Here is a 27,624-nt window from a genome sequence, read left to right as displayed (position 1 = left end):
TATTGTACATAGCATAAAACAAGAATGTTCAGAATATAAATGCTGGAGCACCAAGGAGAGAGGCAATGTGTCAGGATCATTTAAAGCTTGTGACTAATACTTCTGCAGGTGAGGGGGTGCTCAACACTTCAGGCAAAACTGAATATCCATCTTTGCCTAAAGTATTCCTCTTAATTCTTCAAGCAACTGTCCTTTATGTTCTTATTAAATGTTGCAAGTCCTTTTCATCTTATATTACAATTTTATATTTTTCTCTGCAGAAGAATATGTACGCAAATCACAAACAGTAGGCAAACTTTTGGAATTTATTCTTACGTTCAAACAAGCTTTTTTTGGGTTTCATATTTGCTGCTTAAGGTCCTTCATGTAGTCTTACTTTATATATTTTTATGTTATGGTGAAAAAAAAATATGCTAATATAGTTTCTGAAAATAATTAAGACCTCATCGGACATGTGCCGTTTATCACAGCATCATCACTGAGGTCAGTGGTTGGCTGCAGCGCCACTTTACCAATGAACGCCACGTGACTCCTGCAGAAAGGGGCTTTAGTGCTGGAATTAGGGGCACTTCAGGTGGTGAGTATCTGTTAGTTTACTATGTAATTCCATCCCCTGCCCTGCTGCCAGTTTAGCTAAATCCCGGACAACTCCTTTAAAGCATGCCTATGATTACAAGAATTAGAATAAAAATCACAATAACACTTTAGGTAACTTCAGATTATGTGTTTAAACTGTATTTTTAGGTCTTTTTCCATCCCTTTGCATAATTTCTATACATGTAATACTTTTCCTTGCATGCTTTCTAAATGTTCATTCAGGCTCTTCCTGATGTGATGTTTGTTCCTCCTTTGGTCTGTTTCCTGCTGCCCACACATGACATATTGCTATGCATTGTACACTGAGCCAATCTGATTTTCCCCCACTTCTGCTCCATCTCCCCTCCTACAGTATTATTAAGTTCAATGAATAAACAGTATGCAGTAAGCTTGTAGGCTCCCTCTAGTGACGACTGCCGGCAGCCAAAATGTAATCTTTCAAATCCATGTCTATGCTGGGAATTTAGAGCTCTGTATAAGACAAAATTGAGCTCTGACCGCTATTTATATACAGTGGAGGAAATAAGTATTTGATCCCTTGCTGATTTTGTAAGTTTGCCCACTGTCAAAGACATGAACAGTCTAGAATTTTTAGGCTAGGTTAATTTTACCAGTGAGAGATAGATTATATAAAAAAAAAAAAAAAAAAATAACATTGTCAAAATTATATATATTTATTTGTATTGTGCACAGAGAAATAAGTATTTGATCCCTTTGGCAAACAAGACTTAATACTTGGTGGCAAAACCCTTGTTGGCACGCACAGCAGTCAGACATTTTTAGTAGTTGATGATGAGGTTTGCACACATGTTAGATGGAATTTTGGCCCACTCCTCTTTGCAGATCATCTGTAAATCATTAAGATTTCGAGGCTGTCGCTTGGCAACTCGGATCTTCAGCTCGCTCCATAAGTTTTCGATGGGATTAAGGTCTGGAGACTGGCTAGGCCAATCCATGACCTTAATGTGCTTCTTTTTGAGCCACTCCTTTGTTGCCTTGGCTGTATGTTTCGGGTAATTGTCGTGCTGGAAGACCCAGCCACGAGCCATTTTTAATGTCCTGGTGGAGGGAAGGAGGTTGTCACTCAGGATTTGACAGTACATGCCTCCATCCATTCTCCCATTGATGCGGTGAAGTAGTCCTGTGCCCTTAGCAGAGAAACACCCCCAAAACATAATGTTTCCACCTCCATGCTTGACAGTGGGTACGGTGTTCTTTGGGTCATAGGCAGCATTTCTCTTCCTCCAAACACGGCGAGTTGAGTTAATGCCAAAGAGCTCAATTTTAGTCCCATCTGACCACAGCACCTTCTCCCAATCACTCTCAGAATCATCCAGATGTTCATTTGCAAACTTCAGATGGGCCTGTACATGTGCCTTCTTGAGCATTACGGTGTAATGTGTTACCAATGGTTTTCTTGGTGACTGTGGTCCCAGCTGCCTTGAGATCATTAACAAGTTCCCCCCGTGTAGTTTTCGGCTGAGCTCTCACCTTCCTCAGGATCAAGGATACCCCACGAGGTGAGATTTTGCATGGAGCCCCAGATCGATGTCGATTGACAGTCATTTTGTATGTCTTCCATTTTCTTACTATTGCTGTAATGGCAGGAAGGAGGTGAAGGGAAAGTGAGCCCTAATCTACCCACCGCCCTGTCCCTGCCTACTTGCAACGACCCGCCCTAGGCGACGAGGTACAACTGGGCGGCGGTCCCTACGCTGGCTAAGTGCACTGGAAGACAAACAGGGAACACGCAAGGGAAGGGGCAGTAGCCACGGAACGCCACGAGGAAACGGGGCGGCGAACGAACAGTCAGGACCAGGACGAAGTGAGTACACCCGAGCGGGCACGGAGACAGGAGCAAGCCAGGGCAAGCAAAGCAGGTCAAGCAGAACTGCAGCAAGGCAGAAGCACGGCAGAAGCAGGCTGGAGCAAGCAGCAGTGGGGCCAGGAATCCAACAGAATTACAAGCACTGAGGGAGAGCACAGGGCAGGTAATAAAGGGCAGGGGGCGGAGCTAACTCCGAGAGACCAGGCCGCGATAGGCTCTCCCACTCCTGAGCCTGCCACCCTGGTTGGTGGGAGATGGTGTCAGTCGAACAGGTCTGGCCTCAGGTGTGGATTGATTAATCCCAGGAGTATAGCTAGATGAAGTACCTGGCAGATCCCTAACAATTGCACCAACAGTTGTCTCCTTCTCACCCAGCGTCTTACTTATGGTTTTGTAGCCCATTCCAGCCTTGTGCAGGTCTATGATCCTGTCCCTGACATCCTTAGAAAGCTCTTTGGTCTTGCCCATGTTGTAGAGGTTAGAGTCAGACTGATTAATTGAGTCTGTGGACAGGAGTCTTTTATACAGGTGACCATGTAAGACAGCTGTCTTTAATGCAGGCACCAAGTTGATTTGGAGCGTGTAACTGGTCTGGAGGAGGCTGAACTCTTAATGGTTGGTAGGGGATCAAATACTTATTTCTCTGTGCACAATGCAAATAAATATATATAATTTTGACTGTGATTTTCAGTTTTTTTTTTAAATATAATCTATCTCTCACTGGTAAAATTAACCTAGCCTAAAAATTCTAGACTGTTCATGACTTTGACAGTGGGCAAACTTACAAAATCAGCAAGGGATCAAATACTTATTTCCTCCAATGTATGTTAATAAATTAAACAGCACAAAATTTTTAATTTTAGATTTAAAAAAATGACAAAATAGCATTCAAAGGCAGACATTCACTTTAACAATGAAGTTTTCTTTATATTATAGCAAAACTTCTAATCCGAAAATTTTCAAAATAGCTATTAACCTGTTAGTGACCGCCCATAGGTGTTTTTACGTCGGTCACTAAAGGGCTTTATTCTGATGCAGTAGCCTTTTCATCAGGATAAAGCAGCGCCGCCCAGAGGAGTAAAAACTCCCTACTCTCAGCTACCGAAGATAGCTGAAACTTGGAGCAGACCTGCTCTAGTGGGCAGGATAAAAAACTGCATCAATCCCGCCCATTTAACCCCTTAGATGCGGCGGGCAATAGCGATGCGATCCTGGGTGTGCCGATTAATTTCATGGCAGCCAGGGGCCTAACAAAGGTCTGCCTTTAGTGAATGCCTGCTAGGCCATGCCAGAGGCATGAAACAAAAACCTAAAAATCTGAGTCTAACACACCACGAATTTATATTAAAAGGTATAAATTTATTGATACATAACAACAAACAAGATTAAAAACAGAGATGATTATCACAGTATAGATGGATACCAGACACTGATACACAACAGAGGCGCTGAATCATGCAGGAAAGAGTGGGCAATGTATATGAAGTGTATTGCATCATGCAACCTGCATGTGCCTATGTAAAGTCAAAAGTAACGATCCCCCACTCCTAAATGGAACCTTGCATGTAGCATATCTACAGCAGCCTAACAATAAATTAAACAATGGATAGTGAATAAATTTAAGTAGTGTAGTCCAATGTTGGTATAAACTACCAGTTACCCCTGCAGCTGCAGTGGAACACCTTACCCATGTCTAGAGAGCGGCACTGTCTGGCATCACACCCTGACGTGCATTTTGGCAGGAAGCCTTCATCGGGGTGTGATTAAAAAACGCTCCGTCGGAACAGAACGCCGTTTTTCCATTGAAATCAATGGTCAGATGTTTAGAGGCGTTCTGCTTCCGATTTTTCGGGCGTTTTTCGGGCGTTTACGGCCCGAAAAACGGCTGAAAATAGGCCGTGTGAACATACCCCAAAAGTTTCGGATTTCACTGAATCCAAAACTTTTGGGAGATTCTGAAATTTTATTTGTGTAGAATCGATTCACTCATCTCTACAATATTACATTTGATATAGAGTTGAACAATTCTAAATAAGGAATATGCTTTTTAATTAATCATGAAAAATATCTTTGAATTCCCTCGGCAAGCACATTGCGGAAAAAGGCGTGTATTTTTTGACAAAAAATGGAAACTCATCTATGAAACAGAACAAAGTTCAAGCTAAATTATAATCTTAAAAAATTAAACTAAAACTTCAGCAAGTGCTCAGCTACCCAAAGAAATATCATTACTCTAGCAAATGACCTGAACCTGTACAAACATGAGTTGGCACTCAAATAGCTGAAAATGAATTCTTAAGCCCAAGGCAGTCATGCTCAAATCAGACTCATTTATGATATCTAAGTTGGAATCCTATAATTAAGATATTTGATTCTGTACTTAAATTATATGGCCAAATTCTGTACAAAATACTGACCTGGTTTGTGATAGCTAATAGAATTTCTAATTTTTTTAATTTCTGTGAAGTTATTTAAGTTCTTGATTTATTAAAACCCAGTTAGTTCTAGTGAGTGATAATAAGTAATTTAAATTCCAATAATGCTTATTTATTTAAAGTGAAAGTTCACCATTGCAGAATTTTCATATTTGTTATATTATATCAGCAATAATATAATGAACTATATTTTTCCATTTGCTGCATCTACAATTAGAAGTAATTTGGGTAACAGGGGAGAGAAGCCTATGTTGTGTCATTGGAGAGAGGCCTTTGTGAAGACCAACAGTACAACCACAGCTTTCTTCTCTTTCGTTATCATGTGACTGGCCCCACTGTACTCTATGTACAAACAGTAGCAGTAGTACAGCGATTACATAGAGTACAGCAGGGCCGGTCACGAGGAGTCGTGTCATCATGAGAGAAGACTGTGCCGCTTGACTTCCGGTCCCCCACCAGCGCTATAAGAATGTATTAAAATGTCATAATCAGCATGACGGGGGACCGGAATGTATATTAGCAAGTGTACCCACACTGAGCACACTGCTAATACTTTTCGGTTCCCACATAACACCTTTAATAAAACTGGGGATGGAACTGAGGGATTTGTTAGAATGGGTAATAAGGATTTTTTTTAAAAATACAAGTTACCTGAAAACCTCTAAACTGAATGCTGACCAATGCTAGAAGTCTGACAAATCAAATTGATGAGCTGGAATTAATATTATCACGGAAAAGTTTGACATGGTGGAAATAATTGAGAGAAGGCTGAATGTTAGCTATGACTGGGCAGTTAACTTACTGGGTACAGTTTGTTCAGAAAGGATTGTAAAAAATGGAAAGGAGGGGTTTGTCTTTATGTAAAGTCATTTCTAAAGTTCATCCTGCGTGATGATATCTGTGAGGGAAATGAACATATAGATCTCTATACATGCAGGGAATACATGCAGGGAAAAGAAATAACAAAATTACTATTAGGAATTTGCCAAACCCGTGAATCTTATAAAGGAAACAGGTTTTTGTCAATAATTAAAGATACATGATCTGGACAAAAGTATTGGGACAAACCTCTTAGGCTACATTCAGACGAGCGTCGGCAACCTCGAACGTGAAAAACTGAAGTTTTTCACATCTGAGCTGCACCTGTGCGGGACGCGTTGTCACAGATCCCCCATAGACTAGCGTCTATGGAGGGATGCGCGACACGCAGCAAAATAGGACATGTCCTATTTTTTCACAGAGCCTTCACATGCTCTGTTGACACAACGATCGTGTGAACGGCCCCATTGAAACACATGAGTTCGTGTGACGGCCGTTGTTTTAATGGCCGTCACACGGACATGATACACGCTCGTCTGAATGAGCCCTTAATAATTGAATTACGGTGTTTCCCTCTTTCCCATTGCCATAGGTATAAAAATCCAGCAACTAGCCATACAGTCTGACTTTATAAACATTTGTGAAAGAATGGTTTGTTCTAAAGAGCTCACTGAATTCCAGCGTGTTACTGTAATAGGATGCCACTGTTACAAATCTGTTTGTGAAATTTCCCTCCTAGATATTCCATGATCAACCGTGAGGGGTATTTTTGCAAAGAGGAGGCAGGTAGTAACCACCGCAGCTCAGTTACGAAAAGGCAGACCACGTAAAGTTACAGAGCGGGGTGCATAAAATTCACCAACGCTCTGATGAAGCTCCCATCGCACAGTTTTTTTTACAGATGTTAATGCCAGAGGAGGTTTAGAACGGTGCAGTTGTTGAGTTAGCATAGCGTTGGCCTAGCAGCTGCATACAAGCCTTACATCACTAAGCACAATGCCAAGCGTCGAATGGAGCTGTATGAAGCATGCCACCACTGGACTCTGGAGCAGTGGAAGCATGTTCTGTGTGACATATCACGCTTCTCCATCTGGCAGTCAGGTAAATGAGTCTGGTTTGGTGAATACCAGGAGAACGTTACCTGCCTGTCTACACTGTGCCAATTGTAAAGTTTGTTGGATGAAAAATAATCCTATGGGATTGTTTTTCAGGCCAATTCAGGGGTTGCCCCTTAGATCCTGTGAAGGGTAATCTTCATGCTTTAGCATATCAAGACATTTTGGACAATTGGACAACAGTTTAGGAAAGGCTATTATGTGTTCCAACATGACTGTGCCCTAGTGCGCATAGCAAGGTCCAAAAAGGCATGGCTGGGTGAGTTTGATGTGGTAGAACTTGACTGGCACGCACCGCTACGCTTGTAATATCATGAAGGGAGGAGCTTACTATCTTTACAGTAGATAACCCCTTTTGTGGCAGAATTTATTGGTATGGCAAATATATAGACATTGTCCTTATAATTTGGCAGGGAGATGTATCTGCCATACCCAGCTTTATTGATTATATTAAACATAATGTGTATAATATACGGTTCCCCTACCACTGTCATGTATCAAAGATTTTATTTTTAGATTTGTTATTGGAAGGTTTAGTAGGTAAAAATATTGCCACATCTACATTCCAGCAAGGAAACGACAGGCAACACGATACTCCATGGCAAAAGTGGCCACACGGAACACAACCTTAAATCGGTCCCGTTAGGGAAACTAGAGTTGGCCAAAAGGAACTGTAGCACCCAGGTATCTTTCCAATCGGAATCAGTCATTATCCACAATCGTTTGAGAGCACAGGGATATCCTAACTAGATGCTGAGCAGAGTCAAAAATATTGTGGAACATAGACAAAGAGATGTACTGGTGTTCAAGAAATGTAAAATGCCAAAAAGTCGACCTTAGTGTTACAACTTAATGAGCATTTTTGGGGTATCAAACATATTGTTATGAAATATTTACCTCTTTTTTACGAGAATTTAAAATTAGAATCCGCTCTCGAGCACGTAAGCCAGGTGGTTTCTAGGAGAACTCCTACATTGGGGAAAAAAAATTCTCCCAGCCTATTGACAAATCCGATAAATGGCCATCCACCTCTGCACCACAAGGTTTTTTCGGATTTGGCACCATCCTTGTACAATGTGTACTTTTGCAACTCCATGCAAGTCCTTTTGTAACACAGAAAACTCGGTTTCCTAGAACCTTAAGGAATACATAAATTTCAATAGTGATTTTGTTATATATATGATACAATGTATCATAATACATTTTATGTAGGATGCACCTCTAGAAAAATGAAAGTTCACATTTTGGAACAATTAGGGGATATATATAATCAAAAAATTTCCAGTATATCTAAACACTTCATTTCTGTGCATGGGGGACTCAACAAGTTAGTTCAGAGTATTTGGTATAGAAAAGATAAAAAACCAGTACGGGGCTGTGATCTGAAGCAAATCCTTCTTGACAGGGAGGCGTTTTGGATATTTAATTTGAACACTAGGCACCCTGTAGGCCTTAATTTAAAATGGGAACTATGTACCATTACTAAGGGACATTGCTGTAACCTATAGGGTACCATTTGTTCACACTCCCTATTGCTAGGGTTTGTACTGTCCAATATGTTTGCAATCATTATTCGAAGACACATGACATTGGGACGTGGATTTGACATTATGGTGCCTGGGTGCTACATAACTACTTTTTTGATTCATGTATAGGTGTAAAAAGACTAAATTATATATCCTCTTTTATTTTACTAATGTGCAGGTGACAAAATACTAAATAATATTTTTTTTCCCGTACACACCATGTGGCTCCTGGGTGTGGCAATCACTGAATCACTTTTAAATGTGAATTCAGAAGATAACAGGGAAATGTCTGCATATACCCTCCTCCCACGTTATGCTCCAATTCTTTTTAAATATTATCATGTTTTTTCTCTGTGATTGGTGCTGATCCACTTAAAATGGTATGTTGTTACTATGATCAGATGCTATGAGTAAGAACGCAGTTGATGTTCGAAACGCATAAGCATACTGGTCCTCTGTCTTTGTGTGCTGGGTGGATTTTTAATGTTTCTACAATAAAGTCCTAACAATACTTTATTAAGTGCTGGATCATACTCTATGTTTTCTCTCTCACAGAGAGTATGAATTATAACAAAGATTGCGAGCCAGGCCCTCTCAGCCAACATCAGTGTCTGAACTCACAAATGCTTTTCTGGATGAATGGGCAAAACTTAACACAGACACACTCTAAATACTTGTAGGGATTTAGGGGGCCCCCGTTCTAGAGACAGGTGCATCTATCTAACATTTATGGCATATCCTGTGGTTATGTCTTAAATGTCCCTGATAGTAAAACCCCTTTAAGGAGGGACAGATCACAGAGTCTGAGCTGCATCAGAGTGTAGATATGGAGGAAAGCACAGGAGGAAGTAGGGGGAATCACACACTGCACAGTATCCTCATGGACTGTAGAATGGAAAAATAGTACAGGAACAAAGCTGTGCTGACAAATGAGAGTTAGGGTATGTTCACACGGCTTAGCAAAATACGTCTGAAAATACGGAGCTGTTTTCAGGCGAAAACAGCTCCTAATTTTCAGACGTTTTTGTAGCAACTCGCGTTTTTCGCTGCATATTTTACGGACATTATTGGAGCTGTTTTTCAATAGAGTCAATGAAAAACGGCTCCAAAAACGTGACATGCACTTCCTTTTCGCGGGTGTCTTTTTACGCGCCGTCTTTTGACAGCGACGCGTAAAATAACACCTCATAGGAACAGAACACCGTAAAACCCATTGAATGCAATGGGCAGATGTTTGTAGGCATAATGGAGCCGTTTTCTCAGGCGTAAGTCGAGGCGTAAGATGCCCGAATTACGTCTGAAAAGAGTGCGTGTCAACATACCCTTACTGTTGTAAATGCAGCAGCATCCTGGAGTCACAGAACTCACATCCAGCATGTATTACTGAATGGAACACGCCCACGTGAGAAAAGTTTGAAACTAGGAGCAGGTTGCAAACTGAATATCAGGGGGTCAGAAAAATGAGGGCAACTTTTTTAACTCAAGGTAACCACTTTTTTTTTTTTATTGTTTTATTTTACATGAGCAACAATACAACTATAAAGTGATTTCCATTCTAAAAGGAAATCAGAATGTAGGTATGAACAAAGCCTTAAAGGGGTTTTCTGGGAACCTCACATGTAATGGTCAAACACCTACAGCTGCCAATGCAGGTCACTTTTCAAATTACTGACGCTGGAGAATCTGCACAGTTTTGCCGATTGCATTGCGGGTCACGCAACGCCAACCCCATCTGATTTTCACTCTTCCGGTGATGTCTCGTCCATTCACTGTCCATGCTTCCTTCCGGCCTGCTCATTGTATGGAGCGTCATTACTGACGTCATGTACAAAGGGGGAGAGGGTTTATACGCTTAATCATTCACAGAGCATGCATTTTTCAAGCCAAGTGTTTCCTCCACTCATGCTCAGTTCGTTGCCTCCCCTTCACCTGCGTGAGTATTCTTTCTTCATACAAGCCTTGCTGACTACACTGCGCTTGCGCCATTCCCAGCGTCCAATGGAGTGCGCGGTCTTGCTGAGAACAGAGGAGGTGTGCTGGGCTGGTCTGGAACTGGCTGAGATACCAGTTCTATGCATTGTGGTAAATGTAGTCTAGGAGGAACCGGAAACTGTTGTGGACCGGAACTCCTGGATGTAAACAAATGGAAAAATTTGCAAAGAGAGTGGGAATCATGAGGAAAACATCGGAAACAAAAGAAGGTATTTGGGGGGGATTATTGGAAGATATTTAGTGTCCCAGACCTTTTTAAAAATTGAAATTAGGGTCGGAAAACTATATATATACACACACACACACATACACCCATTTGAAGTGCCAAATTTACATAATTAATTAAATCAGTCAGCTTAATTTAACAAAAAGCTAATGTTAGGCCTACAATCCAGGCAGGAGGTCTATAGTCAGGACATTGGGCAGTAAAATACTGACAGTGAGTAAGGAGGCAGTTGCAGGAAAAACATATGTGGCGTCACGACAAATGTGTTGGCAGGACAGATGCAATGTCTGATTTGTCACGATTTGTGGTTATGTGGACCCACTAGGCCACACCACCGTAGCGGGGAGGCAACTGGCCAAACAACAGAGTACCCAATCAATACAAAGTCTACCACAAGGGTACCTGAATAGTCCAGACAGTCGCAGTGGCTAGGCACAGATGGAACTTTAGATGGCAGATGATCGCAGATAACACCAGATGTGTATGACAGCAGGCGTGACCGATGACAGAATACAACTCCAACACTCGATAGGGCTAGGAACCAGCACAGCACAGGGTACAGAAACAGGTAGTAGGGCATGGGAACACTTTGGAACAGGTTAACACTGAGCGACCATTTGCTAAGACTAACATGGGAATTACAAACAACGCTCATGCAGGAAGTGAAAGGGCAGAGCCCCTTTTATAGTCTAGAGTGATTAGGGCTAAATTGTAATATAACTCATGTGCGTGCGCTGGCCCTAAAAGGCTGGGCACGAGCACCCTATGGGACACAGCTGAGCGGAGTGGAAGGAGATGCCGGCCAGCACTCACAGATTCATGGCTGCGGCCGCCGAGGGGTGAGTAGGAACGGCGGTCCGCGGCCATGGACGCTACATGATTACACATGATTACACAAGCCAGACTATGGCATGAACTCCTGGGCTGGATAAAAGGTAAGCAATATTTATTTGCTTTTATGATACAGACATTTGCTGATGCAGTACTGCACGTATAAATGTTAAAAAGTAAAAATTACAGCTCATTTACTTCATTTTCCTGGCCAGTAAGCAGTTCATAAAACGGTATGTTCAGATATGACTTTGCACTGACTGATTTATAGACTCTATCACTTGTTAGTAAATCTCACATGAATATATAATGAGACAAGATGTTCCATTTGCATAAAAAAATAAAATTTCTAGCAAGTTCCCCATCCATTTAATATGAATCATGCAATCCACATTTATTTGTATAGAAGCACAGCTTGACATGTTTATTACCTCTCAAAAACGTAACAGGATGACGATGATGGTAATATAAGCACTGTTTTACAGAACATGCAAGGGTAAATGTCACCCTATCCTCTGAGGCACTAATGCACACAATATTGTAGCTGTGCAGTAGTAGCAGATAGTGGAGAGTTATTATTACTTCATCTTTTGCTATTGTGTTTTCTTGCTCCTGTCTGCAGTATTGCCCTTTGTCATCAGCATGTCATGTCTACCATACTTTTTCCCATATTTACAGTTTTTTTGTCCTCCTTTGTAATTTATTTTTCAAAATCTTTGTTATTTGCCATTCTCTTGCCCAGAGAGAATAACAGTTCTCTCACTCATATGTGCTATTTATTACCTGTTCATCATCATCGTCTTAAGTCTTTAAAGAATGATGTCTTTCAACTGTTTCTCTTTCTATCTTGCCCTATTTAGCATTTGTTTTATACCATACTTATCTACTTCTCTACTGTATTTTGTACATCTTCGTTCCACCCTTTTCAGTGCCGTTTTTGCCCTCAGAGACTTTTATTTCTGTTGCTTTCTCTTACTCATTTTTTTTTTATGCTTGCAGGTGCAGTAACTTTAAGGCTTCATGTCCACCAGTTTTTTTCGTCAGGGTGCTATCTATTTTTTAACTGATAGCACCCTGACACATTAATTTCAATGGGCCCATGCACACTTCCGTTGTTCTAACGGAACCGTGCGGCTGTTACGTCAAAAATAGGACAGGTCCTACTCCTGTCTGTTTTTTATAAAACAGTCTCAGCCTTTTCATTGATTTGGTCCGTGAAACAACGGACTTCACAAGAAAGTCATCCGTGTGCAGTCCGTGTTTCACGGATCTGTCATTAGCGACCGTACGACAGCCGATTGATGTGTTCATGCAGCCTTGTGCTGCCTTTCTACAATTTGGCATAGTAACTTTTTAAACTTCAAATTTATTTTCTTACAATCTGTAATTATATTCACGTTAACTTTCCCAGTATTATTACATTATTGCTTGTCCAAGGTAAACCACAAAAACAAACAAACAAACACAATATTCAATATATTGAAGTACCAGTATATTTTGATATGATATAATAATTTTTAAAAACCTATGATTCATTTTGCAATAAACTGCCATGGTGCTGCTAATATATTTGTTTCTCCTTAGTTCCATGGCAATGCCACCTTGATATGAATACTGAGTAAGTTGAGCCTTTTACGGCAATGTTAGATGGAATTATTAAACTGACTTTACGTTCTTATATACAGTTTGTGATCATTAGATAAAATATAAATTTTACACCTATTTACATTTTATGTGAGCAGTTGTAAGGGAAGAATTACGTAACCCCTTTTCTCGCAAGTCATTGTTTTTTCATTTAATTTTCACTTATTTCTCCTCACCTTTCGGAGGCCATAACATTATAGCCGTATTAGGGCTTGTTTTTTGCAGGACGAGTTGTAGTTTTCTGCAGCACCATTCATTGTATCATATAATGTAATGGAAAACTGGAAAATGTATCTTTGTGTGGTGGAATGGGAAAAAAACTGTGATTCCTCCATTGTTGTTTGGGTTTTGTTTTTACAGCGTTCAGGGTGTGGTAAACACGGCATGTTAACATTATTCTGCGGGTAAATGCGATTACGGCGATACCAAATTTATATAATTTTTTTATGTTTTACTGTTTTTACAAGAAAAAAACGAATTGCCCGTGAGCCCGCTTTCTACTCAACCAACCAACCTCTGCCATATATATATAGCGGATGTCGAGGATGGATTAAATATATTTCACTGCTTACTATTGCCTTCTACCTGTTTCTTTGTAGTAGCTCTAAGCAGGTCATAGCTAGGGCATGGCTTGTGGGACATGTACCCCAGGTGCTGGGTGCCAAGGGGAGTGCAAGTAATTCTACCTTGGCCAGAGTATTTAGATACCCTGGCCAAGGCATACCCTGGCTTCAAAGGCATCAAAATCAATATTTGTCCTAAGTGAAGGAAAGTCTACTCTAAGTGACATATATATTATAAAATGTGAACACTCTGTATACTCACACTGTCAAAACCCATTTTAGACTAGTGTAGAACCCCTTTAACCCCTTCCCGCAAATGGGCGTTACTGTACATCCTTTTTAGCGGTGCGTTTCCGCAAATGGTCATACAGTAATGCCCTGAGGATGAAGCGGGCACAGGAGTCTGTGCTACATATGGCGCTTGTGAAGAAGTCAAAGATTAGGCAATGCTGGAGTGCGGATATTTTGTACAATACCACGGACGCCCTTTAGAAGTGTGACTCCTGCACCCAAAAATCTGGCCTGTGCATAAATGATTGGTTCAAAGCAGACGCCACAATCCATGGATAATTAATTATTAATTTACCCCACTATTACATCATCCTATTATGACCTGATGCACTCAGCCCAGTTCATATATACCCTGATGCACTCCGCCCAGCCTACATTTACCCTGATGCACTCCACCCAGTTTACATATACCCTGATGTACTCCTCACAGATTACATATATTCTGATGTACTCCGCCCAGTTTACATATACCCTGATGTACTCCGCCCAGTTTACATATACCCTGATGTACTCAGCCCAGCCTACATATACCCTGATGCACTCCGCCCAGTTTACATATACCCTGATGTACTCCTCACAGATTACATATATTCTGATGTACTCTTCCCAGTTTACATATACCCTAATGTACTGCCCCCAGCTTACATATACCCTGATGTACTCCGCACAGTTTACATATACCCTGATGTACTCCACACAGCTTACATATATCCTGATGTACTCCCCCCAGCTTACATATACCCTGATGTACTCCGCACAGCTTACATATACCCTGATGTACTCCACACAGCTTACATATATCCTGATGTACTCCACACAGCTTACATATACCCTGATGTACTCTGCACAGCTTACATATACCCTGATGTACTCCGCACAGCTTACATATACCCTGATGTACTCCGCACAGCTTACATATACCCTGATGTACTCCGCACAGCTTACATATACCCTTATGTACTCCGCACAGCTTACATATACCCTGATGTACTCCGCACAGTTTACATATGCCCCCATATTATAAATTGAAACACCAGTAAGACACTAAACAAAACTACTACCAAGCAAAATCTGCCCTTCAAAAACCAAATGGCAGTCCTTCTGGGCCTGGCAGTGTGCCCAAAAAGCAGTTTAAGACCACATATGGGGTGTTACTGTACTCTGGAGAACCCACTTAACAATTTATGGGGTTTGTGTCTAAAGTGGCACAATCTGAGTACAACACATTGGGCACTGAAATAGCATATTTGTGGAAAATGTCAATTTTTATTCTGCAACATCTACTGTGTACTAATTTCTGCAAAATCTTTGGGGTCAAAATGCTCACTAAACTTCTAGATGAATTCCTTGAAGGGTGTAGTTTCCTAAATGGGGTCACTTCTCGGGGGTTTTCACTGTACTGGTACCTCAGCGCAATGCAACATGGCACCAAAAAACAATTTTATAAAATCTCCACTCCAAAAACTAAATTGTGCTTTTTCCCTTTAGACCCTTGCCGTGTGTCCAAATAGCAGTTTCCAGCCACATATCGGGTATTTCCTTACTTAGGAGAAATTGTGTAACAAATTTTGTGGTGTCTGTTCTCTTGTATTCCTTGTGGAAATGGAAAATTATGAGCTAAATCTACATGTTATTGGAAAATATATATTTTTTTCATTTTCACAGTCCAATGCTAATAAAATCTATAAAACACCTGAGGGATCAAAATGCTCACTACACCTCTAATTTAAATATTTCAGGGGTATAGTCTTCAAAATGGGGTCACACCTGGGGAATTTCTACTGTATTGGTACTTCAGGGGCTCTGCAAATGCGACATGGCCCCCAGAAACCAATTCAGCAAAATCTTTGTGCCTCCGGCAGGGCTTAATAGAAGTCTGTCAGAATCACGATATACTGCAATACATTAGTATTGCAGTATATCGTGCAAGCGATCTAACGATCGCTGGTTGAAGTCCCCTAGGGGGACTAATAAAAAAAGTAAAAATGAGTTAAATAAAGTTGTTTTTTGTGTAAAAAAAATAAATATATATATATATATATTAAAAGTTCAAAAAAACCCCCTTTTCCCATTTTCTCCCTAGAGCATAGTAAAAAAAATAAAAAAATAAACATAATTGGTATTGCCACGTCCGTAAAAGTCTGAACTATTACAATATATCATTATTTAACCCGCACGGTGAACGGCGTAAAAAAAAATCTAAACTCCAGAATCTCTATTTTTTGGTCACCTAATCTCACACAAAAAATGAAATAAAAAGTGATCAATCCATCGCATATACACCAAAATGGTATTATTAAAAACTACAGCTTATCCCGCAAAAAAATAAACCCTCATACCACTTAATCAATGGAAAAATAAAAAAGTCGTGGCTCTTGGAATTTGGCGACACAAAATAAATTTTCTTTTTTACACTTAGGTTTTTACTTGTAAAAGTAGTAAAATATGGAAAAAACTATATATATTTGTATCGCCGTAATCGTATTGACCCAGAGAATAAAGTTAACATGTTGTTTTAATTGCACAGTGAATTCCGTAAAAATGGCGCGCAAAAAACCATGGAGGAATATCTGTTTTTTTCATTTTCTACCCCACAAATAATTTTTTTTCACATTTCCTAGTACATTATATGGCAAAATAAATGGTGCTATGAAAAACTACAACTCGTCCCGCAAAAATCAAGCCCTCATAGTACTATATGGACGGAAAAATAAAGACGTTATGGCTTTTGGAAGGTGGGGAGGAAAAAACGAAAATGAAAATCTGAAACAGGGCTGCGGCGGGAAGGGGTTAAAGTCCCAATGTGCTTTGCAACTCTGTGTGGATAATACGCAGGACAAGGATGATACAAGTGTTCAGTGCGTTGTTTCCACGCACCGAAAGACTTCAATGGGCAACTGCGATGCGCAAACACGCACCAATATAGGACATGTAGTGAGTTTCATGCAACGGAGTCTCGAGGCCATTTCAAAAGCCATGTTTACTCAGTGGACTAGTGCTAGTCCTGCTGAGAGAAACAACTTTGGTAAGTAGAAGCAAATATTGTATGTAGCTGTCTTATTTAAAATATAATTTGGGTATTTTTTCAAAGCCCTGTTGTCCTGTATGAAACAGTGTCTTCTTGCTCCTTTTGTCATGTGTCGCTGTTGATCAAGGTTTTGGGAAATAATTTATAAATTGTGCAACATGTAGCCCTGATAGAGCCAATGTCTTTTTGCCACTTTTGTCCGGTGTCGCTGTTGATGAAGGTTTTGGGAAATAATTTATTAATTGTGCAACATGTGGCCCTCATACAGACGCTGTCTTCTTGCCCCTTTTGTCAGGCGTTGCTGTTGATCAAGGTTGTGGGCAATAATTTATTAATTGTGCAACATGTGGCCCTGATAGAGACAGAGTCAAATGTTAAAAGTAATGTAATGTGGGCCCCATAGTACATCTGCACTTATATTTTTGCAATAATTTACAGTTATATATTTATTTTACATTCCTAACAGTGAATGATATTAAAGTCAGGTGGAGAAGCAACAGGGTCCAATACCGTAGTGATATGAACACAAAAGGGAAGTAGTTCCGCTCCAAGCAAGAAAAGGCCATATCCGTTTTCTCGCCAGTTATCCTTTCTCAAACCCGTTTTGGAACTTCGTTTAAAAACTATAAAATAAAAAATTGGCTGTAAAAGTATTTTCCCCCATCTAGGGAAAAAAGACATATCACACTAAATATGTAATAAATGTCTGAGAGATTTGTTTCCTACTAATAACACCTGCACCAATGTCTTAAGGGGTCCCTTAACCCCTTAAGGACGCAGCCTAGTTTTGGCCTTAAGGCTCAGACCCCATTTTTCAAATCTGACATATTTCACTTTATGTGGTAATAACGTCGGAATGCTTAAACCTACCCAAGCGATTCTGAGATTGTTTTCTCGTGACACATTGGGCTTCATGTTCGTGGTAAAATTTGGTCGATATATTCAGTGTTTATTGGTGAAAAATTGCAAAATTTAGAGAAAATGTTGAAAAAATTGCATTTTTCAGAATTTAAATGCATCTGCTTGTAAAACAGACGCTTATACCACCCAAAATAGTTACTAGTTCACATTTCCCATATGTCTACTTTAGATTGGCATCGTTTTTTGAACATTCTTTTATTTTTCTTGGACGTTACAAGGCTTAGAACATAAACAGCAATTTCTCATATTTTTAAGAAAATTTCAAAAGCCTTTTTTTTAAGGTACCTCTTGAGTTCTGAAGTGGCTTTGTGGGGCCTATGTATTAGAAACCCTGATAAAACACCCCATTTTAAAAACTAGACCCCTCAAAGTATTCAAAACAGCAGTTATAAAGTTTTTTAACCCTTCAGGCATTTCACAGGAATTAAAGCAAAGTGGAGGTGAAATTTGCAAATTTCATTTTTCTTGCTGAATTTCAATTTTATTCATTTTTTTTTCTGTAACAAAGAAGGTTTTACCAGAGAAACACTACTAAATATGTATTGTCCAGATTCTGCAGTTTTTAGAAATGTCCCACATGTGGCCCTACTGCGCTCGTGGACTAAAAGACAAGCCCTAGAAGCAAGGAAGCACCTAGTGCATTTTGAGGCCTCTTTTTTATTAGAATATATTTTAGGCAGCATGCCAGGTTTGAAGAGGTGTTGAGGTGTCAAAACAGTAGGAATCCCCCAATAGTGACCCCATTTTGTAAACTACACCCCTCAAGGAATTCATTTAGGGTTGTTGTTACCATTTTGACCGCACATTTTTTTCACAGCACGTATTTGAATTGGGCTCTGAAATGAAAAAAATGTCATTTTTTCCAATAAAATGTCATTTGTGATCAAAATTTCTTATTTTCACAGGGAACAAAATACCCCATTTTGTTGCCCAATTTGTCCTTAGTGTGGCAGTACCCCATTTGTGGTGATAAACTGCCGTTTGGGCCCATGGGAGGGCTCAGAAGGGAAGGAGCGCTGTGTGTTCTTTGGAGATAAATGTCTGAGAGATTTGTTTCCTACTAATAACACCTGCACCAATGTCTTAAGGGGTCCCTTAACCCCTTAAGGACGCAGCCTAGTTTTGGCCTTAAGGCTCAGACCCCATTTTTCAAATCTGACATATTTCACTTTATGTGGTAATAACGTCGGAATGCTTAAACCTACCCAAGCGATTCTGAGATTGTTTTCTCGTGACACATTGGGCTTCATGTTCGTGGTAAAATTTGGTCGATATATTCAGTGTTTATTGGTGAAAAATTGCAAAATTTAGAGAAAATGTTGAAAAAATTGCATTTTTCAGAATTTAAATGCATCTGCTTGTAAAACAGACGCTTATACCACCCAAAATAGTTACTAGTTCACATTTCCCATATGTCTACTTTAGATTGGCATCGTTTTTTGAACATTCTTTTATTTTTCTTGGACGTTACAAGGCTTAGAACATAAACAGCAATTTCTCATATTTTTAAGAAAATTTCAAAAGCCTTTTTTTTAAGGTACCTCTTGAGTTCTGAAGTGGCTTTGTGGGGCCTATGTATTAGAAACCCTGATAAAACACCCCATTTTAAAAACTAGACCCCTCAAAGTATTCAAAACAGCAGTTATAAAGTTTTTTAACCCTTCAGGCATTTCACAGGAATTAAAGCAAAGTGGAGGTGAAATTTGCAAATTTCATTTTTCTTGCTGAATTTCAATTTTATTCATTTTTTTTTCTGTAACAAAGAAGGTTTTACCAGAGAAACACTACTAAATATGTATTGTCCAGATTCTGCAGTTTTTAGAAATGTCCCACATGTGGCCCTACTGCGCTCGTGGACTAAAAGACAAGCCCTAGAAGCAAGGAAGCACCTAGTGCATTTTGAGGCCTCTTTTTTATTAGAATATATTTTAGGCAGCATGCCAGGTTTGAAGAGGTGTTGAGGTGTCAAAACAGTAGGAATCCCCCAATAGTGACCCCATTTTGTAAACTACACCCCTCAAGGAATTCATTTAGGGTTGTTGTTACCATTTTGACCGCACATTTTTTTCACAGCACGTATTTGAATTGGGCTCTGAAATGAAAAAAATGTCATTTTTTCCAATAAAATGTCATTTGTGATCAAAATTTCTTATTTTCACAGGGAACAAAATACCCCATTTTGTTGCCCAATTTGTCCTTAGTGTGGCAGTACCCCATTTGTGGTGATAAACTGCCGTTTGGGCCCATGGGAGGGCTCAGAAGGGAAGGAGCGCTGTGTGTTCTTTGGAGTACAGATTTTGTTGGATTGGTTTTCGGGTGCCATGTCGCATTTGCAGAGCCCCAGAGGTATCAAAGCAATGGAAACCAACCAGAAGTGACCCCATTTTGGAAACTACACCCCTCAAGGAATTCATTTATGGGTAATGTGACCATTTAGACCCCATAGTTTCTTCACAGAACTTATTTGAATTGGGCTGGGAATTTAAAAAAAATATATTTTTTCCAATAATATGTCATTTTAGCTCAAAAATTCTTATTTTCACAAGAAATAAAATACTCAATTTTGTTGCCCAATTTGTCCTGAGTGCGGCAATACCCCATTTGTGGTGATAAACTGCCGTTTGGGCCCATGGGAGGGCTCAGAAGGGAAGGAGCGCTGTGTGTTCTTTGGAGTACAGATTTTGTTGGATTGGTTTTCGGGTGCCATGTCGCATTTGCAGAGCCCCAGAGGTATCAAAGCAATGGAAACCCACCAGAAGTGACCCCATTTTGGAAACTACACCCCTCAAGGAATTCATTTATGGGTAATGTGACCATTTAGACCCCATAGTTTCTTCACAGAACTTATTTGAATTGGGCTGGGAATGAAAACAAAATTATTTTTGTCAAATAATATGTAGTTTTGGCTGAAAATTTCTTATTTTCACAAGAAAAAAAATACCCCATTCTGTTGCGCAATTTGTTCTGAGTGCCGCAATACCCCATTTGTTGTGATAAACTGCCGTTAGGGCCCATGGGAGGGCTCAGAAGGAAAGGACCACCATTTGGCCTACTTGGGATTTTCTAGTGCGAAGTCATGTATGCAGAAGCCCCTGAGGTACCAGTACAGTTGAAACCCGCAAGAAGTGACCCCGTTTTAAAAACTACACCCTTAAGGCATTCATCTAGAGGTGTAGTGAACATTTTGACCGGAGACCTACACCCCATAAACTGTAATGTGGGTTCTCCCGGGTATGGCAATACCCTACATGTGGCTGTTATCAGCTGCCCGGGCACACAGCAGGGCCCAGAGGGGAAAGACGAGGGGGGATAAGCTGTGCGGAGTGCATCAGGGTAAGTAAAATTGGGGTAAATTATAAACCAAGGGATGTATGATAAATTTTAAAACACTTTCATACAGAGCTCTGGTTATTCGGGACACGTGTCACATTGATATATTGTGTCCTCCCTTATCCCCCTCTTATAGCAGACTTTGCACCTCTTTTGACTTTTTCCCTTCTTGCCAGTTTGGGGAACTTCCCCTGGAAAGTGTTGCCCTGGTACGATGCGTGTGGGCTCGCTTCCAGAAGTACTGGGTGCCCCCCCTTCTTGGTCCCTAAAGATTAGGTTCTTGATAATCACCTCTTGAAATTCCAGGAAAGTTCCCCTCTGGCCTGCACATCGACGTAGCACGTACACATTGTACAAAGCCATCTGTATGATGTGCCCGGCCAGCTTCTTATACCACACCGCATGGCGCTGTAGGGCTTCAGGGCTTGATCTTACAAGTCCATCACTCCCATGTACCTATTGTAGTCCAGGATGCAGTCTGGTTTGGGGGTGGCCTTTCCTTCATATATCCTAAACCTGTAGGTATACCCTGATGCACTCTCGCACAGCTTATACATCTTCACGCCATACCTTGCCCTCTTACCCGGCAGGTACTCGCGGAATTGAACCCTCCCTTTAAAATGTACCAGGGACTCATCAATAGAAATACACTTCTCGGGGGTGTATGCTTGGGAAAACCGGGCACTGGAACGATCTAATAGGGGTCTCCGTTTATACAAACGGTCAAAACTGGGGTAATCTCGGGGTGGGCACGGCTCATTATCAGTATAATGTAAGAAGCGAAGTATTGCCTCATTTATTTATTTTTTTAGGTTCCAGTTCAGTTCTGAAGTTGCTTTGAGGGGCCCATATATTAGAAACCCCTATCAAATACCCCATTTTAGAAACTAGACCCCTCAAAGTATTCACAACAGCATGTAGAAAGTTTATGAACCCTTTAGGTGTTTCACAAAAATTTAGAGCAAAGTAAAGGTGAAATTTACATTTTTTTTTTGTCAGAAAATCCTCTTTATACCATTTTTTTTATAACACAAAAGGATTTATCACAGAAACGCAACTTAATACGTATTGCCCAGATTATGCAGTTTAGAGAAATATCCCACATGTGGCCCTTGGGCGGTAATGGACTGAAGCACCGGCCTCCGAAGCAAAGGAGCACCTAGTGGATTTTGAGGCCTCTTTTTTATTAGGCACCATGTCCGGTTTGAAGAGGTCTTGTGGTGCCAAAACATTGGGAACCCCCCAAAAGTGACCCCAATTTGGAAACTAGACCCCTTGAGGAATCCATTGTAGTTTTCTTGGGGTGCATGCGGCTTTTTGATCAGTTTTTATTCTATTTTTAGGTGGCGTGGTGACTAAAAAACAGCAATTCTACTATTGTTTTTTTTTCGTTTTTTTTTACAGCGTTCACCGTGCGCTATAAATGACATATTCACTTTATTCTGCGGGGCGATACGATTACGGCGATACCAGATGTTTATAGTTTTTTTTTATGTCTTATGGCGTTTGCACAATAAAATACGTTTTGTAAACAATCATTCACTTTTTGTGTTACCTTATTCTAAGAGCCATAACGTTTTTATTTTTCAATCAATAAAGCCGTGCGAGGACTTATTTTTTGCGTAACGAACTGTAGTTTTGATCAGTACGATTTTTAGGTACATGCGACTTTTTGATCTCTTTTTATTCCATTTTTTGGGAGGTGAAGTGACCAAAGAATTGTGATTGTGGTTCGGTTTATTATTATTTTATTTTACGGCGTTCACCGTGCGGGATAAATAATGAAATAATTTTGTAGTTCAGGCCGTTACGGACGCGGCGATACCAATTATGTATAGTTTATTTGTTTGTTTATATATTTTTATTAATAATAAAGGACTGATAAGGGAAAAGGGGGGATTTTTACTTTTATTACTTTTAAATCTTTTATTTTCTAATTTTTACACATCTTTTTTTAACTTTTTTTTCACTTTATTACTTTGTCCCACTAGGGGACATGAGGGCAGGAGGCTCTGATCGCTATTCTAATACACTGCACTACATGCGTAGTGCAGTGTATTAGAACTGTCAGCTACTCACTGACAGCAAGCATAGTGGGTCCTGACGTTGTCAGGACCCACTAGGCTTCCGTCTATGGCATAGCCGGACGCCATTGTTTGGTGTCCGGTTGCCATAGTCACCATCGCCGGCCGCTATCGCGTAGCAGGCCGGCGATGGCAGCTTAACCCCTAAAAAGCCGCGATCTCTATAGAACGCGGCTTTTAAGGGGTTAATCAGCGGGGACACAGCGATCGGTCCCCGCTGTAGGAGCTGTGACAGCTGCTGAACAAGACAGCAGCGTCACAGCTCCTGTATGTGTCGGGAGGACGGCCGAAACGGCCGTTACTCCCGAGACGTACTATTACGGCATGGAGCGCGAACGATACAGCTGCCATGACGTAATAGTACGTCAAGGAGCGGGAAGGGGTTAAACAACAAATTTCAGATTTTGATCATGATGGGAAAAAACCTGTAATACATGTAATATTAATAATTATAATTTCTCATTAAAAATTAGCTCAGAGGACAACCTAGTGGGGGATCAAGACGAAGACGAGTGTACAGAGATAGTGGAGAGGAGAGATGTGGAAGATACCACAAGTCCAGAACAGGAACAACTGGATTGCAAGATTCCTGTGACATCACCTGGCCCAAGTTTTCAGAGCCCGAACACTCCAGAGAATACTTCTCGCTCCAGAGCTGCAAAAAAAAAAAGAGTGGAACCATCCACAGCAACCCAGGTAAACACAAGGGTTTTAGACTACTTGTCATGACATCAACCTGAGGATGAGGTGGACACATTTGTTCGGACCATGGCTCCTTTTTTGCGCCGTTTCCATTTTGAGCATCGCCTGAGATTTCAATCCGCTGTTATGATCATATTCGAAGCAGCAACCCCCCCGAATGACCACATTGAGCGCTTTACTGCATTGGAGCACTGGTGGCTATTTGGGCACACTACCCCTCAGGTACATGTGTCTCAGAGCTATACTTCACCACCTCCTCCTATTCCTCAGAATTGCCCATATTCGCAATGCCAGATAGCTCCGGAAAATGTTTATCATGGTGGTTACTACAATCCACACGATCCTTATGCCAATACACCTCCTTGGCAATCTGCTGCGCAAGCACCCTCAGAGCGAATGGATGCAAGTCCATAAACTGTTTCACCATCCTCTCCCGACTTGTATAATTTGTAAATTTTTTACTAATTTAAAAAAATGTAAATACATTTTTTATTTATGAACAGACTCTGCCTTTGACAATTTTTTTGGTCTATTTTATGTTTTTGGATAAAGTATTATGTTGAAATCCAATTATATTGTGTTTGTGATTTTACTTGTTTATTGGGAGGCTCCTCTTTACTTTCACATGTGTTGAATTTTTACAATATTTAGTTTTTTAATCACACTAAACAACAACTACTGTTTGAATTTTTTTTATTAGCATATACAGTATATACATATTTCCTTTTTTACAGGATTAATATGAGGTATTAGTTGATATTCAGGTCAATAAATAAATATTTGTAAAGGGACAAGAATTTCAAAAATGTATATTTTAAATGTTGCAATTTATATTTTGACCTAAATATGAAAGCCCACAACCCATGTCAAGGGTCCTCATTGTCTTGCGACTCCCTACACTAACCAATCAAAACGAAAACTAACAATGTACCTAAACTAAAACAATACATAAGGAATAACAATAGTAAACTTCACACATGGCATCACTAGTGGATAGCATCCTGCTGCCAGGGCACTGCACCCTCGGGGCTCATGAAATAATTTGCAAAGATTTCCCAGATTCTGAGGCCAGATGTTCCAGGTCTTCCTTGCGTTGTCCAAAGTCAATGATCCAGTGGAAATAAGATGTTCCACGTCACCATCGCCTGTTGAGTCATACATCCATGTGTAGTTGTGCAGGATGACACACGCTTTGATGACGTAATTGACATTATCTGCATCCATTTGTATTGTCGACATGAGCACTCTCCATTTATTTGACATAATACCAAAGGTGCACTCCACATACCGACGAGCCCTGGTAAGCCTGTAATTGAATACACCAAAGCACGCCTAGGAAAGGGACGCATAAGATGGGTGGATAGTCCAAAGGCCTCACCTGCCACTATCACAAATGGTGCGGGAGGTCCAGAATATCCGGGCAGTAGGCAGGGTTCAGGGAGGCCTAGCTGGTTGCATAGAAGCCACTGACCCATTCTGGAAGCCCTGAAGATGCCAGCATTCTCAGTGCTACCATAGGAACATGGTAATATCTACAATTACAAACCGGTATTGACTGTCAGCCAAGGACAACAGTACTACCGAGAAATACTTTTTGGAATTGTAGAAACGGGACCCTGAGTGTGGCGCTTCTTCACCCAGATATGTTTTTCGTCTAGCGCCCCAATGCAGTTGGGGAATTGTGTGTTGGTCATGAACCCATCAGCTATACTCATCCACTGTTCTGTCGTGGGTTGAGGCATCACGGAATCTTTTAGTTTACACCAGATTAGATCAGAGATGGGCCTGAAAATTCCAGAAATGGTCGACGTCCCCGCTAGGAATTCCAAATGAAGAAGCGCAAACGAATTTTCAGTGGCAAGGAATTAATAATTAAAATTAATTCCACAAAAAACTAATTGATAATTGCTAATTTGAAGGCATTTTATCATAGTTCTACACTAGGACAGGGAAGATTATTTATAAACACAGACAGTATGCATTCTTACCTCAGGGTGATGATTAGACGTTCCTCATGTGAAATGCTACGTCGCTTGTTCGTATTCTTGAAAGTTAGTCCCGAACGCAGCTCCTCCAGCAGCCGATCAAATGTTGCTACTGACATCCGACAGAAGAAATAAAATTTTGTCGAATGCAGCCGCAGGTCCTCATAAAGGGTGTGGAAGTAATTACATTGGGAGACAACAGGATGAACCCAAAGCCTCTTCCTCCTCCTAGGTTCTTCCTCCACCATCTTGTGTTGCTCTCCATATGTGCGAGAGATCAGCCAAATCATAAGAACATGGTCCATAGCTTTGGATGTCATGTTCACACAAAAAAAGTAGTCTAAAATCAAAGCACACTCAGTACAGGAATCTGACAAAGCTCTCTCTATGCTGTACAGCAATAGAAAATGGTGATTCCTGACCATGTGACCTTCCTGCGGTTGTTCCCATAGGGTTGGGACCAAACGAAACGGCTGCGAAAAAGAAGTGCATGTCATTTCTTCAACAGTTTTTGGAGCAGTTCTTCATTGACTAGAAAAACAGATCCAAAAACAGCCGTTAAAAACGCAGTGAAAAACGTGACTTTGATTAAAAAACTTCTGAAAATCAGGAGCTGTTTTCCCTTGAAAACAGCTCCGTATTTTGAGAAGTTGTTTTGTTTTGTGTGTGCACATACCCTAAGACTAGAGAGAGCAGCAGCCTGAGTCATTTATATTACCAGAAATGGTGGAGGTACTGTATCAATCCAAATGTAAGAACTGGAGTCACTAATCATAGCCCCTAATTTAGCAGAGCTCAAAGGGCAGCAACGTACTATACATAGTAGTTAGGTGCTCATATAATAGATAGATGCCTCCATGTAGTAGATAGTTGCACCCATATTGTAGTTAGGCCCTCCTATAGTAGTTAGACCCCTATATAGTAGATAGGAGCCCCCATATAGTAGTTAGGCCCCCTCCTTCATTAAAAGTGCCCACTTTGTGCCAATAAAAATAATTTAAAAAACTCACCTAACCTCATACCCCGGATGAGCTGCTGCATCTTCTGCCTACTGCCTGGCGCAGTTGGCACAATGCAGTCATACTATAAAGCCACCTGTGCCAGCAGGGGCGTAGCTAGGGGGGGCAGGCGGGGCATGTGCCCCGGGCGCAACTTAGAGGGGGCGCCAGCGCCACCTCCTCCTGCACTATAATTGTACCTGTGTCGCAAGGACACAGGTACAATTAGAAGCAATGAATGACCGGGCACGTTCCGTGCCTGGCCATTCAGCGCCTTTCCACAAGTGAAGCGACTGGCACCTTTTGTACCAGTGAAGCTTCCGTCGATGAAGGGCGCTGATTGACAGGGAAAGTCATCCTGCCCAGCCAATCGGCGCCTTTCATAGACGCTGCATTCAACCCCCAGGAGACCTGCGCAGAAGAAAGCAGGTCTCCATGGCTGCCGGACGGCGTGGGAGCGGGATTAAGGTGTGTTTGAATATTTTTTATTTTTTATTTTTTAAATTGTAATAAAAGTGTGTGGCTGTATCTACAGGGAGGACTTTATCTACACGGGGGGGGGGGGGGGTTCATCTACACGGGGGGGGGGCTTTATCTACAAGGGGGACTTTATCTACAGAGGGGGGACTTTCTCTTCGCGGGGGGGGGGGCTTTATCTACGGGGGGGCTTTATCTACACGGGGGGGGGGCTTTATCTACGGAGGGGGGA

The 27,624-nt window shown here is 40.9% G+C and overlaps 1 long non-coding RNA gene across 1 annotated transcript in view; it reads right to left on the bottom strand.

Moving 5' to 3' along the window:
* Window positions 1-9,904: 9,904 nt before the first annotated feature.
* Window positions 9,905-27,624, bottom strand: part of LOC142747996 (uncharacterized) — a 38,786-nt gene continuing 21,066 nt past the window's right edge. Inside the window, exon 3 of the long non-coding RNA XR_012882117.1 lies at window positions 9,905-10,449. This is a non-coding gene — a long non-coding RNA (uncharacterized LOC142747996). The remainder of the gene's footprint in view (window positions 10,450-27,624) is intronic.

Source organism: Rhinoderma darwinii, chromosome 3, assembly GCF_050947455.1.
Source record: "Rhinoderma darwinii isolate aRhiDar2 chromosome 3, aRhiDar2.hap1, whole genome shotgun sequence".
Lineage (NCBI taxonomy): Eukaryota > Metazoa > Chordata > Amphibia > Anura > Rhinodermatidae > Rhinoderma > Rhinoderma darwinii.
Note: the sequence above shows the minus strand (reverse complement) of the source record. Positions and strands in the feature narration are given on the sequence as shown.